General features: G+C 42.8%; 1 pseudogene; it reads left to right on the top strand.

Moving 5' to 3' along the window:
- Positions 1 to 1,271: 1,271 nt before the first annotated feature.
- Positions 1,272 to 13,635, top strand: part of LOC124037392 — a 202,799-nt pseudogene continuing 190,435 nt past the window's right edge.

The following is a 13,635-nucleotide window of genomic DNA, read 5'->3' as shown; positions in this document are numbered from 1 at the left end:
CCTGATGGAAGGTGAACCTTCATCCCAGTCTGGGGTCCTGAGTGCTCTGCAGCAGGTTTTCATCAAGGATCGCTCTGTACTTTGCTCCGTTCAGCTTTGCCTCGATCCTGACTAGCCTCCTAGTCTCTACCGCTGAAAAACATCCACACAGCATGACGCTGCCAGGTTCTCTAGACGTGATGCTTGGCATTCAGGCCAAAGAGTTCATTGAATCTTGTTTCATGGTCTGAGAGTCCTTTAGGTGCCTTTTGGCAAACTCCAAGCGGGCTGTCACGTGTCTTATTGAAGAGTGTCTTTCGTATTGCCACTTAACCATAAAGGGCTGATTGGTATAGTGCTGCAGAGATGGTTGTCCTTCTGGAAGGTTCTCCCATCTCCACAGAGGAACTCTAGAGCTCTGTCAGAGTGACCATCAGGTTCTTGGTCACCTCATTATTCACAATTAATTCAGGATTATCCATAATCATGGTAGCATCCACCTTCATGGTGAAATGTTTAGAAACATATATAATTTTTTCTATAAAAGTGATCACAAAGGGGTCATAGTAAATTGTGTAGAAATGTAGGAAATGAGCTTTATGTGCCCAAAGAAATTCTGAGGGAAAACCCTCAGACACCCACCTGGTTCTGTCTCCTCCACTTCTAAAACCAAAGTTGTGCCCCAGGTTTTTAGTGTGTAGGGTTAGATGGTAGGGTATTTGTTTTATTTTCAAGCAAAGTATACACCAGTCTAAGTGGCGGTAATGCAACATTTATTGGATGCCAACCTCCATTAAAATGAATAGAAGAAGCAGCAGTAGTTAGTTGCTAGTTGGAAGCAAGGACAGAGGAGCATTTGGTTTAGTTCAATTTTGTACTTTTAATCCTTGTTTTAGCCTAATTTTAACCGGTTGCATTTTATTTTTGTTTGGCACTGGTTCTGCCTTTGATGTCTAATTGCATAGATTCCAATGCACAGATTATTATGGGGACAATCGTAAATTAAATGCCTCTAAAAATAATTTGAGCAAATTAGGCCATTTCTAAATAATATTATGGAAATAGACCCTAATACTACAGTCGCAATTCCTGTTAAATCATTGACATATTTGCACTACACGTGTAGACCATACCTACAAAACCTTAGATTATGCAAAGCCGCTGTAACTTTGTTTCCAATTGAATAACTTTAATTCATGCATCATTCTATTTTATATCGGCGGAGGAAAGTACTCTCATTTATCCGTCAACTGACTGGCCGAAAGGCCTCCCCTTTAATAGTCTCTTCGCCCTAGCGGTAAACATTGGGCTCGATCTCCTTGGAGACTATGTAGTGGAGAGTGAACCAAATAGGACTTCAGAACGGGATCATGGCGGCGCCGTTTGGGCGCGACACCTTACCTGAGCAATGGTCTTTCGGTGTCTGCGGAGATGGCAGAGTGTTTTTCGTTCAGTGAGTCGGCGAAATACAAATGTGGTCGTTCTTTCTGCATCTTTAATGAGAGTTCGCTTGTCGAGTGTTTCTTGCCTCTAACAGGTGTTTTTGTCTTTCTGGCAGCGATGAAACGAGCACTACTACTTGGCTCCATCCGCGAACGGGCGAACCTGTCAATTCCGGACATATGATACGGTCAGGTATGCATGTATTCGTCTCTAATGCATTTGACCAGCAGACTATTGGTGCCATTTAACATTGCAGAATAAAACGGTTTGATTTTTGTGCGTTGTTGATATAGCCCAATGAAGCAGAAAACTTTCACAGAAGGCGCCTACTCTCCAAGGTAACGCACCTTATTTCTACTCGCCCATTGCAGATTTACCTCGAGGATGGGAAGAGGGTTTCACGGACGAGGGGGCCGGCTACTTCATAAAGTAAGTGAAAGCAATTGAAGTCGATTTTATTCTGTTGGGCGGTTGTCGTGATTCGCCGAGTGAGGGGCGAATTACCTGAGTGCAGCACTGCCGTTTAGGATACCTACTTATGTCTCCCTCTAGTCTACTAATTCGTCAACACAGGAGACTTCTTAACTCTAGTAGTGTTTGTGAATTTAAAGGTATAGGGCAACGTTTCCAAACTCGGTCCAGTGGATCCCAAGGGGTGCACGTTTTAAAAAAAAAAACCTAGTACTACACAGCTGATTTTAAAATAACCAAATCATAATGAAGATTTGATTATTTGAATCAGCTGTGTAGTGCTAGGACAAAAACCACACAAGACGCCGGTATGGGGCTTTCCCCATAACCAGCTAATGACCCCACCAGGGACTGTATTGGTAGCCGAGCCTACTTGTTGGATAACAGGCCTACTACGTTTGGTCTTTATTGGATTGCAAGGCCATGGCTCTGTGGTACTGCTGACAGAGGTGTGTTCATAGGATCAAAGTCTCCAGTTGCAGTCGTTTTACAACATCCCCATCTCTTGTTAACTAGGTTGTTCATTGAACCCATTTGAGGCTATTGTTTGACTATTTAAAAAATTGGTTGTTCAATATCACACAATTTTGTTTGAGAGAATATTTTTCAGAATGTTTTCTGACAGTTTCTGATCTTGAATCTTGATGTGAGGCTTGATTTGTGTACCTCAATGTTATTCGTTTCAATCAGGTGTATTAGGCTACTGTCCATTGTAGATCTACACACTATTTTGAGATTTCACATTGATTTACCCCAGCAAGCTTGTCTTGTGCTGTCTGTAGCTAGGTTTCCATCCAATTGGCGACAGATTTTCATGTGATTATTCTCAAATCTGCATTAAAAACATAATGTGCATTTCCCAAAAGATGTTTACAATCAAATTCCCTTGTTGCAGATTAAAGGCTGGGCATGTTGATGTAGTTAGTGCACATAAAAATAACATTTCAGGTTAAATTCCCATGTACCAAATAATTCATTGCATACTAAGGCATATTATTTGTTAATGTCTGTGTACAGTTTAATTCTATTTTGACTGTGACTTTGCACTTCCTTTTCCAGTGTTGGTCTCCACTCTTATCCACCAGTCACCTGCAGCTCCTTACCATTATATAATGCTATGCTAGGATGCCAAATAGCCCTACCGTGACATAGTGTCTGCTGTGGGTGACATAATGTTATTATGCAACTCAGGGATACTGCAGGATCAATACTCTGGGGATGCTGTGGTGAAATTAATGATAGTGAGTGACTTGAGTATAGTTGTCCTTTTTGAGAGCAAGATTCCATCCTTGGAGGCCTGGACGTCACCTATAGCCCTCGTTTGACGTCCATCAACCTGTTCTGTCAGTATTCGTCCTTGGGAGTTTGTGCTCTTTGTATCCCTTTTGTCTGGCTGTACGAGTGGGAACCTTGTGTAGAAATAACAAGCTGAAGTAATAACATCCTCACAATCCAATATCCTATTCTAATAGGGAGGACTTCTTCCAAAGGTTGTGTTTATAGAACATCTCTAGAGATGTCTGCTCTGGCCAGCACTGCTACTGACTGACTGAGCATGTTTTCATGTTTTTTACAATAGCAAAGAGCGCTCTCCAATATGTGTTTTTCATTGTCTTTGGATGCTCTTTCAGTTGTCTAAATGATGATATTCTCCTCTTGTGGTCTGACTGGCCACCTGAAGTTAAGTTAAGCCCTTAGAACAGTGCAGTCTGTTTTTATTGTATGTGTGTGTATGCCTTAACTTTTTATGGCTGCAGGGGCAGTATTGAGTAGCTTGGATGAAAAGGTGCCCATTGTAAACCGCCAGCTCCTCAGTCTCAGTTGCTAATATATGCATATTATTATTAGTATTGGATAGAAAACACTCTAAAGTTTCCAAAACTGTCAAAATATTGTCTGAGTATAACAGAACTGATATTGCAGGCGAAACCCTGAGGAAAATCAAAACAGGAATTGGCTTCTATTTTGAAAACTCCATGTTCCATAGCCTCCCATTGCTGGATTTAAAGGGATATGAACCAGATTCCTTTTCCTATCGCTTTCTCAAGGTGTCAAAAGTCTTCAGACAGTTTCAGGTTTTTATTTTGAAAAATGAGCCAGAACGATAACATCGCGTCAAGTGGTCACATGAGTTTTGCCTGCGCAACAGAAGTTGGACAGCCATTATTTCCCCCTCTCCTACTGTGAAAGACATTATCGGTTGATATATTATCAATTATATATTTTGAAAACAACCTGAGGATTGATTATAAAAACGTTTGACATGTTTCTGTGGATATTATGGAAACTATTTGGAATTTTCGTCTGCGTTGTCGTGACTGCTCTTTCCTGTGGATTTCTGAACATAACGCGACAAATAAACAGAGGTATTTTGGATCTAAAAATAATCTTTGTGGAACAAAAGGAACATTTGTTGTGTAACTGGGAGTCTCGTGAGGGAAAACATCCGATTAATTTGATTCCTTATCTGATTTTCGTGACCGAGCTACCTGATGTTATGTGTACTTAATGTTTTATCATGTGATCGATAAACTTACGCAAACGCTTGGATTGCTTTCGCTGTAAAGCATAATTTCAAAATCTGACACGACAGGTGTATTAACAAAAGGCTAAACTGTGTTTTCTTATATTGCACTTGTGATTTCATGAATATAAATATTTATAGTAATATTTATTGTATGTAGCGCTATTCAGCGGTTGTTGATGACACTTATCGGGATTGCAGCCATAACAAGTTTTAACCCCCATATTTCTTGTATAATCCCGTAACGAGGCAGCTTTCCCCTCCAATTTCAACTACTATTGTCTATTTCTGGAATTCTCTTAAGATACATGAATACCACAGACAACTTGGAAGAGTTCTGGTGAAATTCCCTCAGTGTTTCCCTCTCAGGGGTAGTGTGGTCTTGCCTGATCCCAGATCTGTTTTTGCGGTCTTACCAACTCCTACGATCATTGTCAAGCCATTTGGAGAAAATAAATAATCTGAGACCAGGCTAGTTGTGGCCTGAAGACCAATAAACCACAAACTTTCTCAATCTGATAGCATGTTGGTAGCTTGATTAAATGCCACCATAATCTCCCTTAGGGTGCCCACACCAGCTCTAAATGTGGGATTGGCATAGACATTTGCCGATATAATCTAGGGTTGTGTTCATTAGGCACCAACCGGAAGAAAAGGGACTGAAACAGTTACTTGGACTTGCTCATTTACATTTTAAAACGGTTTCTGTTGCATGCCCAAATGAACTTGGCCCAGAGTATATCTACTGTACCTTCACCAGGTATCCAGTATGGCCTCTCCAGTTTGTCAAGCCAGCTCTGTTTCTGTCAACTCCCTGTTTGTAGTCAACTACTTATATTTTTATCAATATAAGTGTTGGCCCCATGTTTCATGAGCTGAAATAAAACATCACAGAAAAGTTTCACACGCACAAAATGCATATTTCTCTCAAATTTTGTGCACAAATTTGATTACATCCCTATTAGTGAGCATTTCTCCTTTGCCAAGATAATCCCTCACCCTGACATGTGTGGCATATCAAGAAGCTGACCATTACACAGGTACACCTTGTGCTGGGGACAATGAAAGGCCGCTCTAAAATGTGCAGTTTTGTCACACAACACAATGCCACAGATGTCTCGAGGGAGCGTACAATTGGCATGCTGACTACAGGAATGTCCACCAGAGCTGTTGCCAGATAATTTTGTTTATTTTTCTATTATAAGCTTTAGAGAATTTGTCAGTACCTCCAACCGGCCTCACAACTGCAGTCCATGTGTAACCACGCCAGCTCAGGACCTCCCCATCCGGCTGTCTGAGATCAGCCAGCCAGACGGCTGATGAAACAGAAGAGTGTTTCTGTCTGTAATAAAGCCCTTTTGTGGGGAAAAATGTATTCTGATTGAGACCCTGCCCAGTCGTGTTAAATCCATAGATTAGGGCCTCATGAATTTATTTTTGACTGATGTCCTTCTATTAACTGTGACTTAGTGAACTCGTCGAAATATTTTTGTTCAGTATAAATGGCTTGAGTTGCCCTTTTAAGTGGAGCTGGCTACTGCAAGTGTACCCACTTTTAGACCATCAAAACGCATCTCCCAAACCCACCAAAAGAAAACCGCATGTACCCACCTCTGTACCACCAAAACACATCCATCCCAAACTCCATTCTTTCACTTACTCATAGATCAACAGAACATGGACTGAGCACATAGTTGAGGATGAGCTCATTGCGGGGATGGGAAGGCCAGATTGGGTCTTATCTATGTCTTTGGCTGTTTGCATTGGACCACATTCAGGTCTTCACTGTTTTTCCTCCAGACTCGTATTTGCCTGGTCTTGTGGCGAATAATCCCCTTTACGCTTCAGGGGAGGGCACACATACACACACCCTTACACTTGTGTATATGACATTACACACACACCCCCTCCTCCCTTTGGATGTCAGTGAGGGAGTTACATGCTTGGGTAGCTCCTCCAGGAGTCCCCTGCGCCACTAGCGGGCGCTGGCTACCCCAACCCCGGCCAACAGCTCCTCACCCCTCGCAGCTACTTGCCTGAGCCTCCCCAGCTTCACCCAAATCCATATCACAGATGTTCTGAAAGAGCTGCAAAACCTGGACCTGTACAAATCAGCTGGGCTAGACAATGTGGACCCTCTTTCTAAAATTATCCGCCACCATTGTTGCAATCCCTATTAGTCTTTTCAACCTCTCTTTCGTATCGTCCGAGATCCCTAAAGATTGGAAAGCTGCCGCGGTCATCCCTCTCTTCAAAGGGGATGACACTCTAGACCCAAACTGTTATAGACCTATATCCATCCTACCCTGCCTTTCTAAAGTCTTTGAAAGCAATGTTAATAAACAGATCACTGACTATTTCGAATCCCACCGTACCTTCTCCGCTGTGCAATCCGGTTTCCGAGCTGGACATGTGTGCACCTCAGCCAAGCTGAAGGTACTAAACGATATCATAACCGCCATTGATAAGAGACAGTACTGTGCAGCCGTCTTCATCGACCTGGCCAAGGCTTTCGACTCTGTCAATCACCATATTCTTATCGGCAGACTCAATAGCCTTGGTTTTTCTAATGACTGCCTCGCCTGTTTCACCAACTACTTCGCAGAGCAGATGATGTCAGTGTGTCAAATCGGAGGCACTGTTGTCCGGACTTCTGGCAGTCTCTATGGGGGTACCATAGGGTTCAATTCTCGGGCCGACTCTTCTCTGTATATATCAATGATGTCGCTCTTGCTGCGTATGATTCCCTGATCCACCTTTACGCAGACGACCCCATTCTGTATACATCTGGCCCTTCTTTGGACATGGTGTTAACTAACCTCCAAACGAAGTTCAATGCCTTACAACATTCCTTCCGTGGCCTCCAACTGCTCTTAAATGCTAGTAAAACCAAACGCATGCGTTTCAACCATTTGCTGCTCGCACCCGCCCGTCCGACTAGCATCACTACTCTGGACGTTCCTGACCTAGAATACGTGGACAACTACAAATACCTAGGTGTCTGGCTAGACTGTAAACTCTCCTTCCAGACTCATATCAAACATCTCCAATCCAAAATCAAATCTAGAATCGTCTTTCTATTTCGCAACAAAGCCTCCTTCACTCACGCCGCCAAACTTACCCTAGTAAAACTGATTATCCTACCGATCCTCGACCAAAGCGCCTTATACCACCCACCACTGCGACCTGTATGCTTTAGTCGGCTGGCCCTCGCTACATATTCGCCGCCAGACCCACTGACCCCAGGTCATCTATAAGGCGGAACTTTACCTAGTTTAGCCGATGTGAAATGGCTAGCTAGTTAGCGGTGGTGCGCGCTAGTGGTGATGTCACTTGCTCTGAGATTTCAATCGGTGATGTCACTTGCTCTGAGACCTTGAAGTAGTGGTTCCCCTTGCTCTGCAAGAGCCGCAGCTTTTGTGGAGCGATGGGTAACGATGCTTCGAGGGTGACTGTTGACGTGTGCAAAGCGTCCCTGGTTCACGCCCAGGTCGGGGCGAGGGGACGGACGTAAAGTCTATACTGTTACACTAGCATAGACTTATCTCAGCTCACTGGTCACGATAACACTCATCCGTAGCACACGCTCCAGCAGATATATCTCACTGGTCATCCCCAAAGCCAACACCTCATTTGGCTGCCATTCCTTACAGTTCTCTGCTGCCAGTGACTGGAACAAATTGCAAAAATCGCTGGAGACTTACATTTCCCTCACTAACTTTAAACATCAGCTATCTGCGCAGCTAACCGATCGCTGCAGCTGTACATAGTCCATCTGTAAATAGCCCACCCAATCTACCTACCTCATCCCCATATTGTTTTTATTTACTTTGCTGCTCTTTTGCACACCAGTATCACTACTTACACACCATCTTCTCATCTATCACGCCAGAGTTAATCTGCTAAATTGTAATTACTTTGTTTCTCTTGCACTGCTTTGCTTTATCTTGGCCAGGTCGCAGTTGTAAATGAGAACTTGTTCTCAACTAGCCTACCTGGTTAAATAAAGGTGAAATAAAAAATATCAAATCCCAGGGATGGATGAAAATCAGGGGATACATTTCTTACAGGAGTGTCAGAGGAATCTTACAGTGCATTTGGAAAGTATGCAGACCCCTTGACTTTTTCAATAGTTTGTTGTATTAAAGCCTTGTTCTAAAATGGATTCAATTATTGTTTTTCCTCCCCAATCTACACACAATAGCCCATAATGACAGGTTTTTAGACATTTTTGACAAAGTTTATGAAAAATAAGTCATACCATAAGTATTCAGACCCATTGCTATGTGAATTGAAATTGAGCCATAGAAACAGGAATTGAAATTGAGCCATAGAAACAGGAATTGAAATTGAGCTCAGGTGCATCCTGTTTCTATGGATCATCCTTGAGATGTTTCTACAACTTGATTGGAGTCCAGCTATGGTAGATTCAATTGATTGGACATGATTTGGAAAGCCACACACCTGTCTATATAAAGGTCTCTCAGTTGACAGTGCATGTCAGAGCAAAAACCAAGCCATGAGGTCGAAGGAACTGTCTGTCGAGCTCAGAGATAGGATTGTGTCGATGCACAGATCTGGGGAAGGGTACCAAAACATTTATGCAGCATTGAAAGTCCCTGAGAACACAGTGGAACCACGAAGACTCTTCCCAGAGCTGACTGCCCGGCCAAACTGAGCAATCTGGGGTGAAGAGCCAATAACCCGATGGTCACTCTGACAGAGCACTAGAATTTCTCTGTGGAGATGGTTGTCCTTCTGGAAGGTTCTCCCATCCCTGCAGCACTCTACCAATCAGGCCTTGGTAGAGTGGCCAGACAAAAGCCAGTCTTCAGTAAAAGGCACGTGACCGCCCGCTTGGAGTTTGCCAAAAGGTACCTAAAGGACTCTACCTATGAGAACCAAGATTCTCTGATGCGATGAAACCAAGATTGAACTCTGTGGCCTGAATGCCAAGCGTCACGTCGGGACCTGGCACCATCCCTACGGTGACGCGTGGTGGTGGCAGCATCATGCTGTGGAGATGTTTTTTAGGGACTGGTTGACTAGTCCTGATCAAGGGAAAGATGAACAGAGCAAAGTACAGAGATGCTTGTAAAAAAAAAATATATATATATTATATATATATATATTTTTAGCCCTTTTTCTCCCCAATTTTGTGGTATCCAATTGTTTTAGTAGCTACTATCTTGTCTCATCACTATAACTCCCGTACGGGCTCGGGGGAGATGAAGGTTGAAAGTCATGCGTCCTCCGATACACAACCCAACCAAGCCACACTGCTTCTTAACACAGCGTGCATCCAATCCGGAAGCCAGCCACACCAATGTGTCGGAGGAAACCGTGCACCTGGCAAACCTTGGTTAGCGTGCACTGCGCCCGGTCTGACACAGGAGTCGCTGGTGCGCGATGAGACAAGGATATCCCTACCGGCCAAGCCCTCCCTAACCCGGACGACGCTAGGCCAAATGTGCGTCGCCCCACGGACCTCCCGGTTGCGACAGAGTACAGAGATACTTGATGATAACCTGCTGCAGAGCACTCAGGACCTCAGACTGGGGTGAAGGTTCACCTTCCAACAGGACAACGACCCTAAGCACACAGTGAAGAGAATGCAGGAGTGGCTTCGGGACAATTCTCTGAATGTCCTTGGGTGTTCCATCCAGAGCCATGACTTGAACCTGATCGAACATCTCTGGACAGGCCTGAAAGTAGCTATGCAGCTATGCTCCCCATCCAACCTGACAGAGCTTGAGAGGATCTGCAGAGAAGTATGGGAGAAACTCCCCAAATATTCAGATCAACTTTATTATTCCAACCGGGGGAAATTCAGGTGTGCTAAGCTTGTAGCGTCATACCCAAGAAGACTCGACGCTGTAATCGCTACCAAAGGTGCTTCAAAAAAGCAAGCACTGAGAAAAGGGTCTGAAATTTAAGCTTTTTATTATTTATTAATTTCCATGACTTTCTAGAAAACACTTTTTGCTTTTTCATTATGGGGTATTGTGTGTAGATGAATTAGGGAAAAAAACAATTACATTTTTTTTAGAATAAGGCTGTAAGGTAACAATGGAAAAATTCAAGGGGTCTGAATACTTTCCAAATGAACTGTTATTACGGCTGAGATGAGGAAGAGGGACGGTTGGTATGGAGGGACTGGAGTGCTGCAGATCGCACAGCCAGGAGTGGGTGGTGGATGTCAGCTCCAATCAGGAGTGACTGGCGGCTGTTAGGGCCAATCTCTAATGTAGGATGACACTTTTAGCCCCCTCCTCCTAACCTCTTCATTTGGCTTGTTAGCAGCTCTGAAGGGACAATGGTACATGGGAGCAGATCTGAAGGGACTGGGTACATGGGAGCAGAGTGGTAATGGCTTGGCTTAGATCTTCATTGGAGAGCTTCAGCTGTGTGTCGTGATCTATACTGAACAAAAATCTAAATGCATCATCTAACAATTTCTAAAATGTTACTGAGTTACGGTTCATATAAGGAAATCGGTCAATTGAAATAAATTCATTAGGCTCTAATTTATGGATTTCACACGACTGGGAATACAGATGTGCATCGGTTGGTCACAGATACCTTGAAAAAAGGTAGGGGCGTGGATCAGAAAACCAGTCAGTATCTGGTGTGAACACCATTTGCCTCAGGCAGCGTGACATCTCCTTCACATACAGTTGATCAGGCTGTTGATTGTGGCCTTTGGAATGTTGTCCCACTCCTCTTCAATGGCTGTACGAAGTTGCTGGATGTTGGCTGGAACTGGAAGACGCTGTCGTACACATCGATCTATTGTAGTGCATCCCAAACATGCTTATTGGTGAGTATGCAGGCCACGGAAGAATTGGGACCTTTTTAGCTTCCAGGAATTGTGTACAGTTCCTTGTGACATGGTTCCGTGCATTATCATGCTGAAACATCAGGTAATGATGGCGGATGAATGGCACAACAATGCGCCTCAGGATCTCATCATTCAATTTGCCATCAATAAAATGCAATTGTGTTCATTGTCAGTAGCTCATGCCTGCCCATACTATAACCCCATGCCACCATGTGGCACTCTGTTCACAATGTTGACATGAGCAAACCGCTCGCCCACATGACGCCATACACGTGGTCTGCGGTTGTGAGCCCGATTGGACGTACTGACAAATGATTTAAAAACTATGTTGGAGGTGGCTTATGGTAGAGACATTAACATTAAATTATCTGGCAACAGCTCTGGCGGACATTCCTGCAGTCAGCATGCCAATCACACGCTGCCTCAAACTTCAGACATCTGTAGCATTGTGTTGTGTGAAGAACTGCACATTTTAATGTGGCCTTTTAGTGTCCATAGCCCAAGGTTCACCTGTATAATGATCATGCTGTTTAATCAGCTTCTTGAAATGCCACACCCAGTCAGGTGGATGGATTATCTTGGCAAAGGAGAAATGCTCAATAACAGGGATGTAACCAAATTTGTGCTCAATTTAGAGAGAAATACGCTTTTTGTGCGTATGAAACATTTCTGGGATCTGTTATTTCAGCTCATGAAACATGGGACCAACACTTTACATGTTGGGTTTATATTTTTGTTCAGTGTATGTTTGCCTATATTAGTTTAATAACTAAGAATGGTGTAACTTAAATTTGATGTATTTATTGCTACTGTTGTGTGGCTTCACATTACAAGCAGCATACGAGAGACTGATGCTCTCCTGATCAAACTCACTCGACCCAGTGCCCTCGTTAGCATATGGACACTCATAATGCAATATGTTATACAGATGTTATGCAAATAACAAATTACCTCATGTTGCATCTGCACTGGGATTCAATAGCGTGCTGCTCCCACCTGCAGCACTGCTCAACTTCTACTGTTCAGAAACAACTACAAGGTCGTGTTCGTTAGGTCATACTGTACCAAAATGTTTCGCAACAAAAAATAAGATGAGTGTTTTATTTGACCAGTTCAGATTGAACCATCCGTTTCGCACCACTTTCTTCAATTTCATGTCTATTGAACATGACCCTGGTCTCAATGTCTCAAGGAAGGTTATATGATGTTAATGTGCAGGCAAGATACTTGTATATCTTTTTTGCTTCAGAACTTTGTAACACTGTTCCTTTCCTACTATTACTACAACCCTTTGCATAAGAAATATCAGTAACAGCAGCAAATATTCTAAAATCTGCATAAAACAGTATGCACATTTTCCCACCAGAGATATTTCCATCAAACAGACTTTTTGCGAGTTAAAGGCTGTGAGTGATGATGTAGCACACAAACATTTATTTTACCGTTACATTCCTGTGTCCCCAATTAAAAATACAAGTTCAATGGGTTTTTATCTCTTTTTCAACTCTCCTGATAGTTTTGTCATAACTGTTGCATTATATAGCAAATGTACCCACTCTTGTCTTGGCACATGCGCTCTAGCCAACAGCTAGCAGATACAGTGCAGGTAGGCTACCTACATGATCAGATTATTATGGATAAGAACAAATATTTGTCAAACTGCAGCCAAGCATCAATCATAATGTCATCAGAATAATTTATTGGAAAGGAGCATCAAGCTCATCACCTTGTGAAGTTCATCATAATTTATTTCATCTGTAGCCTAATAAACCACACAACATATCATCGGTTGACTACAAGTTTACTACCGTATATCTACATTTGCACATCATTTTACAGACACAAAAAGATCCCACCGTCAAACTAACAAATTGTCTAGGCATTTATAAAATTGAATCGCATTTAGTGTTTCCATCAGGCTGGTCGTGACTTTTTTTTTTCTCCATTCGTCAGGTAATTCATCCGCATGAAATGGTTGGCTGGTTTTAGTTTTTTGTATTGGTAGTTTAGTTCTCAAAGATGATTTTATGAATATACAGCTCCATTATCTTTTCTACAGCAGAGGCTGTAACACATACCCAATTGTTGCTTTTGGGCTCGAGGCCATGGTCCCTATTGTAGTAATACATATAGTGTGTGTGCTTGCCAATGGAAGCATAATGGTAATAATATCATGGCCATGTCACAGATGGGCTTAGCCTAAAGCTGCTTACAAGGAACAAAAACACAGTCAGTATTATGGCTCTTGTAGGTATTAATCCACAATGTTCGTGATAGTGGGCATCATGCTCTACACAACTGGGTCATCTTGGTAAAACAGAATCTGTGCGTAATGGACTTAAATAAATGACATTAAATCAGACCACACAACGTTAAT

The sequence above is a fragment of the Oncorhynchus gorbuscha genome, linkage group LG06, assembly GCF_021184085.1.
Source record: "Oncorhynchus gorbuscha isolate QuinsamMale2020 ecotype Even-year linkage group LG06, OgorEven_v1.0, whole genome shotgun sequence".
Taxonomy (NCBI): Eukaryota; Metazoa; Chordata; class Actinopteri; order Salmoniformes; family Salmonidae; genus Oncorhynchus; species Oncorhynchus gorbuscha.
Note: the sequence above shows the minus strand (reverse complement) of the source record. Positions and strands in the feature narration are given on the sequence as shown.